We start from the raw sequence: 8,800 nt of genomic DNA, 5'->3' as shown, positions 1-8,800 counted from the left end.
GGAAAGGGCTACATAATGACTAGCATGAATCCCTTGACACCAGTTTTTCCAAAACAAAAAATTCCATTACATGTTTTCTTTGAAACATCAACTGTATTAAGACAAACTGCACTGTTAAAAAACATGAAAGCTTCTCTCTTGCATTATTAAACCCCCATGATGTAACCAGTAACCACAAAACCAGTTTTTAAGGGGTTCCCTTACAATTAGGCAAGTGCGCCTTATAAAAAAATACTTCACTCTTAATACATTTCACAAATGTTTAATTAGACTGTATTAATTAAAATATCATCCCTTTCTTTCTTTCTCTCCTTCTTTCTCTCTCTCTCTCCTTCTTGTTTTGTTGTTGATAGATCAGTAGTGTGACCTCCAGTTAATTGAAACCCAGGAGACTTTTCTTGCATAAAATCAAAAGTATCAATCCATAAAAGGATTTCCTTAAAAATAGTCAAAATCCAGTGGCAGGCTACTGCAAGGGCCTGCAGCTACTGAGGCGAGCCTTGCTCCAATCCTTTGCTCTTCCTCCGTCGCCATGGAGAAACAAGCGCTACCACTAACTAGCTGGGGATACAGTCATTAATAGGAGGAAAACACAGTATATCTACAGGGCAGTTTCCCCCCCAAAATAATTAAATCAGTGCACCATCTGAAATGCACTGTCTGAAATGTCCCCCTGATGATAATGTGTAGAAAGTAATGATGGCCATAGTGATAACGAAAATCATGCATCCCACGGTAATGAGACAGGCTGGATGGATAGTTAGTTAGCAGAGGGGCAGAACTGTCTCTGTACAGTGCATTGACGGTTTCTCTTTGGTCACAGGTGCTGATGCTGTATCGTCTGGCTGGCTTCGATGGTCCATTTCAGGGTGCCAAATTTGAAACTTTTACACAAAATAATGCCATCCATGTTCAACCAAATTCACGTAGGTTACCCGTACTTGCTTGGGTAAGGTAATGATGTTGCCCCTTCCTTGGAAAATGGGTTACTCTTTATTTTAGTCCTATTTCCCATGGCATTCACCTAATATTTACTAATAGTATGCATTGGTTGAAGTTCATTGTTAAAATCAAATCTCCCTACCATAGCTAAGCCATATGACACCAATGTCTTTGAAATTTCGCAAAACAACTTGATTGGAGGTACACAACACACATCCGCCTCTCGTAATGAGCCCTCTGGCCGTTACCAAGAACCACATACCGGATTTAACAGGGTCATTAGCAATTTAGTTTCCAGATTATTTTCTCTGCCTACCTAACTCAAATTCTAGACGTCGGATTAAAACGAGACTATAGCATCCATAAAGTGATCATTGGATTTAATACATTCAATACGTTTGTAGGTGCAACAGTTTTTATTAAATGTATATAATTTATCGCTCTCACGTGCACATTTACATCCATTTAGAACTACTGATGTGCTACCTTTTGTAGCATTTATGACAATGCTAACATATTTTCAGCCGAATCTCAGAGTTCTATCTAACCGTTTAGCGCAACTCGGTTGCTCGGCAACAACACGGCTGCCAGTTATGAGAAGTGGATGAGAACAAACCTAGACCAGTGTTGCCAACTTAGCGACTTTGTCGCTATATTTAGCGAGTATTAAGACCCCTCTAGCGACACATTTTCAAAAAATCGACTAGCGACAAATCTAGCAACTTTTTCTGGTGTTATTGGAGACTTTTGGAGACTGACGTGAAAGCACGTATCGTTCTTACACTTCTCAACGAGCAGCGGGTGCTGCCGTGGGCCCCACCTCCGTCCCAAAGCACTCACAGGCGGTACTCGCGCAGCAGTCCCTCCCAGCTGCAGTCAGAGCAGGAGATGTTCACCCCTCCGCGTCCAGACTGCAAATGAATCGCGCATGTGGGAAGCCGCCGCTGGCTGATCCCGCCCTGGCTTACATTCAGGGCGGGATGTAAATGTAAAATGTTATTTGTCTAAAATAAATCACTGCACAAAAATAAATCACTGCATTTGACTCACACAGCCTCAGTCACTTACTCACCTCGTCCACTGTGTGTGTGCCTCTCTGTGACATAAGCTAAACATCTAGCTGGCTAGCTCATCATGTCTCAGTCTAAACTGTACAGTCAAAAATACAGAAAGGAGTGGGAATCAAACCCTGAATTCACAGGCTGGTTGAAGCCGTTTATTGGAGATGATACACGGGCATACTGCCTGTATTGTAAGGCTAATTTCTACGCCAAACTTAGTGATGTAAACATGACAACTCAAAAACATACTCAAAAGGCAAAGCCTTATAACAGTTCCACCCAAAACAAGCTGCCATTTATGGTTAAAAAAATTGACTCTGCAAAAAAGGCTGAGGCCACCATGGCATTAGCTATCACTCAACACTGTTCCATGCTGGCATGTGATCACATTGGAGAAGCATGTAGAGCTGCTTTCTCAGACTCCACTGCTGCCACCCACTTCAAAATGCACAGGACAAAGTGCACAGAAATGATTAATGGTGTTCTAGCACCATGCTTTCTGAAAAAGTTGGTTGCAGATGTCGGTGACAGCGTTTCAGCCTCCTCCTCGATGAGTCCACAGATGTAAGTGTTTCTAAGTACCTGGGGGTTGTGATAAGGTACTTTAGTGACACCAAGCAGACAATTGTATCAACATTTCTGGGGCTTGTTGAGTTGGAGGGAGGAGATGCCAAATCTATAGCCCGTGCTGTTGTGGCTTTCCTCGAGAAGCGTTGTCTTAAAAAAGAGAAACTCCTGGGGATATGGACTGACAATGCCTCTGTTGTGACGGGGATAACAATGGGGTCCATAAAGTGCTGAAGGAGGAGTATGGCCTCAAAGATCTGGTTCTTATTCGCTGTGTGTGCCACTCTCTGCAGCTTGCTGTAAGTCATGCTTCCAATAACAACATCCCCCGTAGTGTGGAGTACTTGGTACGAGAGACTTATAACTGGTTTTCAGTGTCTCCAAAGCGCAGGGAGGCCTACAAGGCCATATATGAGACCATCAACTGTGGGGAGAAACCTTTACAGATAACCAAGGTGTGTGCCACACGTTGGCTCTCCATTGAACCCGCGGTTTCACGCATTTTGGACCAGTGGGAGGAGCTTAGGCTGCATTTCGCAGTCACCAAGTCCAGTGAACACTGCTACATGGCTGAGGTTTTATACTCCATGTACAGTGATCCTCAAAACATATTGTATCTGACTTTTTTGAAGTCAGTGCTGGGTGAGGTACAGTTGGCCATCAATGCTTTGGAGGGAGAGCAAGTAGATCCTCTTAAGCTACTTGACAGCTTGGTTAGCCTGATCAAGTCTGTGAGCAGCAGGGTGCTGAATCCACTGGCAAATGTTGATGTACTCAAAGGGCCAATAGATGGATACATCAGTCCCAAACTGTACCTTGGTTACCTTTTTGAGTCAAAGGCAGCTGAGCTCCACCTTGCGCCTGAGGATGAAAACAATGTCCGAAAGCGGTGTGTAGCCTTCACCATCTCCCTCACTAATGAGTTGACTGCCGGACAACATCGAAGCATTGAGGTACATGCCAGTTTTCAATGTGGAGCAAACTCTAAAGCACAATAAGAGCCCTGGAGAAATATAAAAAATAGCCAAGCTCCTTGGCTACTCCCCTGCAGAGATAGACAAGATTGTCCAGCAAAGGCGTGCCATCCATCTTAGTAAATGGAATGAGACAAAAAACACACTGGGCTACTGGAGTGAGATTTGGAAGTTCAGGGATTCAGCTGATATCAACCCGTTTCAAGAACTTGCAATGGCTGCTGTATCTGTGTTGTCCTTGCCACACTCGAATGCTGAAGTTGAGAGAGTATTCAGCCAGATGAGTGTGGTAAAAAGCAAACTTAGAAATCGGATGTCCTTGCAGACCCTTAACTCCATCCTGTACATTCGATATGGACTGAAGCTGTCTGGTGAGGCTTGCTATGAGCACCAGCTGCCTGATAATGTTTTGCAGCTTTTTGGCAAATCAGCTGCTTACTCATTTAAGTCAGCTCCCTCAGTTGCTGAACCTGCTATAGAGAGCCTTGACCAAAATGACGATGACCCACTCTTTCTGTGAGCCAGCACAGCCTGTGTGTGTGGAGAGGGGGCCTGGAAAAAAACAAACAATTTACCTGAATTAGGGCCAGACTAGTTACCATAATTTTCTCATATTGCCATTGACACTTTTTTGTTATTGTCTCTTTTTGGTCCATTTAGATTGTTAATGTAGATTGTATACAACATTTGTTTTCAAATGTTATGGTTTAAAATGTTCATGTTTTACTGTGACTTGTTGTAGGCTCCTATGTGGACTATAAGGTTAAAAACCAAACCAAACTTAAGAAAACTAAAATAAAAAATAAAAATAAAAAATAACGAAAGAAATACCTAAGTAACTCCGCCAGAGTGTCTCTTTTGGGTCACTTTTGCCGGTCCCAAGCCTGGATAAAGGAGGAGGGTTGGAATTGTGACATAAAAAAAACAAGAATCGACAGAAGAAAGTTCATTTGTAGTTCTAAATATATTTAGGCTGTTTTTTACTCACTTTTTGTCTCTCCCACGACGTTATTCCTCTCTCCTACAGCGTCCTTCACAATTACATGCTCATGGCCAATTATGCAAATTAGGTGATGACGTCATTTAGCAACTACTAGCGACTTTTAGGACAGCCAATAGCTACTTTCCTTACTGAGGAGTTGGCAACACTGACCTAGGCTACTGTAGATAGCTAGCTATATGGTGCTATTCAAACTGAGGATAATCAATAAATGCAAACAGATATTTTGATTAGCTAGGTAGCTAGCTAGCTAACGTTACCTTGCTAACCTTAGCTTGCTTGTCCAGCAGCTAGCCTCTGTAGCTAGCTAACGAACAGGCAAAGAAAGGTAGCTAGCTATATTTGGCTATGGAAGGTTTTTACACAAATTACTTCAGCCATTAGCTAGCTAGAGCCACACAACAACAGCTGACCTCGAAACTAGTCCGAATGGTCGTCACTAGTTACCACAGCCACAAAGTTAGAAGGCCTGCATACTCGACCAATCAGATGAGGGAGTGTGATGACGCGTATGCCGAACGTTATTTATTAGATATAGTAAAACCAACTGTTACAAATAGAAAATGTTAATTGTATGTCTTATTCAAACTCAGCTTGCAAGCTTATCATGATGTTTGTTCTTACTCATAGTTACTGGTCTTAACCCAAAATAGGTTTACTCCAATATCTGTAGTTTTTAAAATGGCATGTAGACAAACAAATTGACACATCTTGATTTTAGATTTTTATTTTCAAAATCCACAAGTAATCCACAAGTAAAACGTCCACAGTTTCACAGAAATGTTCACAGAAATGTTAATGTTTGAAATTGACAGATTTCAACCCTGTTACTTTATTTGGAACCTAGGCACTTACTATAGTCATTTATTTATTTAACTTAACATAGCCTTGCAGTCCACCTTTTTGGCCTTGCAATCCACCTTTTTGGCCTTGCAGTCCACCTTTTTGGCCTTGCAGTCCACCTTTTTGGCCTTGCAGTCCACCTTTTTGGTATTTTGTACCAGTTTCCATCTCTGTACAAAGGCATGGTCTTCAAGCTATGGAAGATGGCAAAACATTGAATAGTAATAATAATATATTGGACTTGCATGGCACTTTTCTAGACACCCAAATCTCTTTACAGTGTAAGGGGAATCTCACCACCCTAACCCCACTTACATATTCTTTATTTGTATTTATTTTATAATAATAATAAATACAAATAAAAATGTAACCTTTATTTTGACAGGAAAGACATATTGAGGCCTAGGTCTCTTTTCCAAATGCGCACTGTATAATACACATTAATTAGACCATCCACCCTCCTCTTCGGAGGACAAAATGAACTTTGTTTTACATTTTAGTTTTTTACTAATATTTTGTTACATACATTATTCATACACTTTACATACATGGTACTTTTATACACAGTATTACATGACAGGGATATAGTTTGACATACACATACAGTGAACCCTCCCAACTGAGGTTTTTCCTACCAAAGGCTGTGCATCTGTTGAAGGTCAAGAATATGATATATTACTATTAGAATGAAAGGCTTGTAGGGAAACTAACAATGTTGCTCTATCAAATAGAATAACTATTCTGTGCTTGGAATGGAATCCCTTATGCTAGCTAGCTAGCTCATTTTAGATGAGATTAGCTAAAGTTATCTACTAGTTATCTAAAAAATTAAAGACAATTTACCCTTTTGCCCAAAACATTTGTCCTTTCTAAATGATATGAATTTTAGTGACGTTGCCAATTATTGTTTCCCGAATGTATTTAGTTATTTGGTCCTCAAACTTCAGCTCGATATATGCCATTTCGAAAATGAGGCGTTCACTGTGAACCGGAATACATGTCATCACACTCCCTCATCTGATTGTTGAAGTAGACCAGCCTTCTGACTTTGTGGCTGTAGTAACTAGGGACGACCCATCCAAATGCCAGTCCTAAATCTTTTTTAATTATTAATTAATATGCCATTTAGCAGACGCTTTTATCCAAAGCGACTTACAGTCATGCGTGCATACATTTTTTGTGTATGGGTGGTCCTGGGGATCGAACCCACTACCTTGGCGTTACAAGCGCCGTGCTCTACCAGCTGAGCTACAGAGGACCACAAATCTTTCAACAAACATAGCTTGTTAGCTAGCTAGCTAGATCAGTTCAAAACCAACACTAAACTTTGGGCAAATTGTCATGCCGCTACCTTACAATGCATGCAATGGGCTTTTGCAAGCTAGCTAGCTACTCCATAGTCCAAGCTACAGTAAGAGCTGGCAGATGGTTTGAATCCTAAGCAACCTGTATACAAATTGTTTAAAGGACAATATACCAACATACAGTAGCTACTGTAGTAGTTAAAAGCTGTGTGCTGGAAAACCTTGGTAGAGCATTGGTGGAATAAGCATTGTGGTGCTCCTGAATTTCCTTTATTTTTCGGCTTCAGACCAATGCCTACTTCTCATTTAAACATCGTTTTGTGTTTTTAATACATTATATGGTCCTGAGTGGCGCAGTGGTCTAAGGCACTGCATCGCAGTGCTAACTGTGCCACTAGAGATCCTGGTTCGAATCCAGGCTCTGTCGCAGCCGGCCGCGACCGGGAGACTCATGGGCGGCGCACAATTGGCCCAGCGTCGTCCAGGGTAGGGGAGGGAATGGCCGGCAGGGATGTAGCTCAGTTGATAGAGCATGGCGTTTGCAACGCCAGGGTTGTGGGTTCGTTTCCCACGGGGGGCCAGTATAAAAAATAAATAAAAGACTAATAAAAATATAACAGAAATGTAAAAAAGTAAATAAATAAAAAAAGGAGCAAAAGGAAATATTATATACAGTGTGGAAAAAAAGTATTTAGTCAGCCACCAATTGTGCAAGTTCTCCCACTTAAAAAGATGAGAGAGGCCTGTAATTTTCATCATAGGTACACGTCAACTATGACAGACAAATTGAGGAATAAAATCCAGAAAATCACATTGTAGGATTTTTAATGAATTTGTTTGCAAATTATGGTGGAAAATAAGTATTTGGTCACCTACAAACAAGCAAGATTTCTGGCTCTTACAGACCTGTAACTTCTTCTTTAAGGGGCTCCTCTGTCCTCCACTCGTTACCTGTATTAATGGCACCTGTTTGAACTTGTTATCAGTATAAAAGACACCTGTCCACAACCTCAAACAGTCACACTCCAAACTCCACTATGGCCATGACCAAAGAGCTGTCAAAGGACACCAGAAACAAAATTGTAGACCTGCACCAGGCTGGGAAGACTGAATCTGCAATAGGTAAGCAGCTTGGTTTGAAGAAATCAACTGTGGGAGCAATTATTAGGAAATGGAAGACATACAAGACCACTGATAATCTCCCTCGATCTGGGGCTCCACGCAAGATCTCACCCCGTGGGGTCAAAATGATCACAAGAACGGTGAGCAAAAATCCCAGAACCACACGGGGGGACCTAGTGAATGACCTGCAGAGAGCTGGGACCAAAGTAACAAAGCCTACCATCAGTAACACACTACGCCGCCAGGGACTCAAATCCTGCAGTGCCAGACGTGTCCCCCTGCTTAAGCCAGTACATGTCCAGGCCCGTCTGAAGTTTGCTAGAGTGCATTTGGATGATCCAGAAGAGGATTGGGAGAATGTCATATGGTCAGATGAAACCAAAATATAACTTTTTGGTAAAAACTCAACTCGTCGTGTTTGGAGGACAAAGAATGCTGAGTTGCATCCAAAGAACACCATACCTACTGTGAAGCATGGGGGTGGAAACATCATGCTTTGGGGCTGTTTTTCTGCAAAGGGACCAGGACGACTGATCCGTGTAAAGGAAAGAATGAATGGGGCCATGTATCGTGAGATTTTGAGTGAAAACCTCCTTCCATCAGCAAGGGCATTGAAGATGAAACGTGGCTGGGTCTTTCAGCATGACAATGATCCCAAACACACCGCCCAGGCAACGAAGGAGTGGCTTCGTAAGAAGCATTTCAAGGTCCTGGAGTGGCCTAGCCAGTCTCCAGATCTCAACCCCATAGAAAATCTTTGGAGGGAGTTGAAAGTCCGTGTTGCCCAGCGACAGCCCCAAAACATCACTGCTCTAGAGGAGATCTGCATGGAGGAATGGGCCAAAATACCAGCAACAGTGTGTGAAAACCTTGTGAAGACTTACAGAAAACGTTTGACCTGTGTCATTGCCAACAAAGGTTATATAACAAAATATTGAGAAACTTTTGTTATTGACCAAATACTTATTTTCCACCATAATTTGCAAA

The sequence above is a fragment of the Coregonus clupeaformis genome, unplaced genomic scaffold, assembly GCF_020615455.1.
Source record: "Coregonus clupeaformis isolate EN_2021a unplaced genomic scaffold, ASM2061545v1 scaf0140, whole genome shotgun sequence".
In the NCBI taxonomy this organism is placed as follows: Eukaryota; Metazoa; Chordata; class Actinopteri; order Salmoniformes; family Salmonidae; genus Coregonus; species Coregonus clupeaformis.
This window is presented reverse-complemented; position numbering follows the sequence as displayed.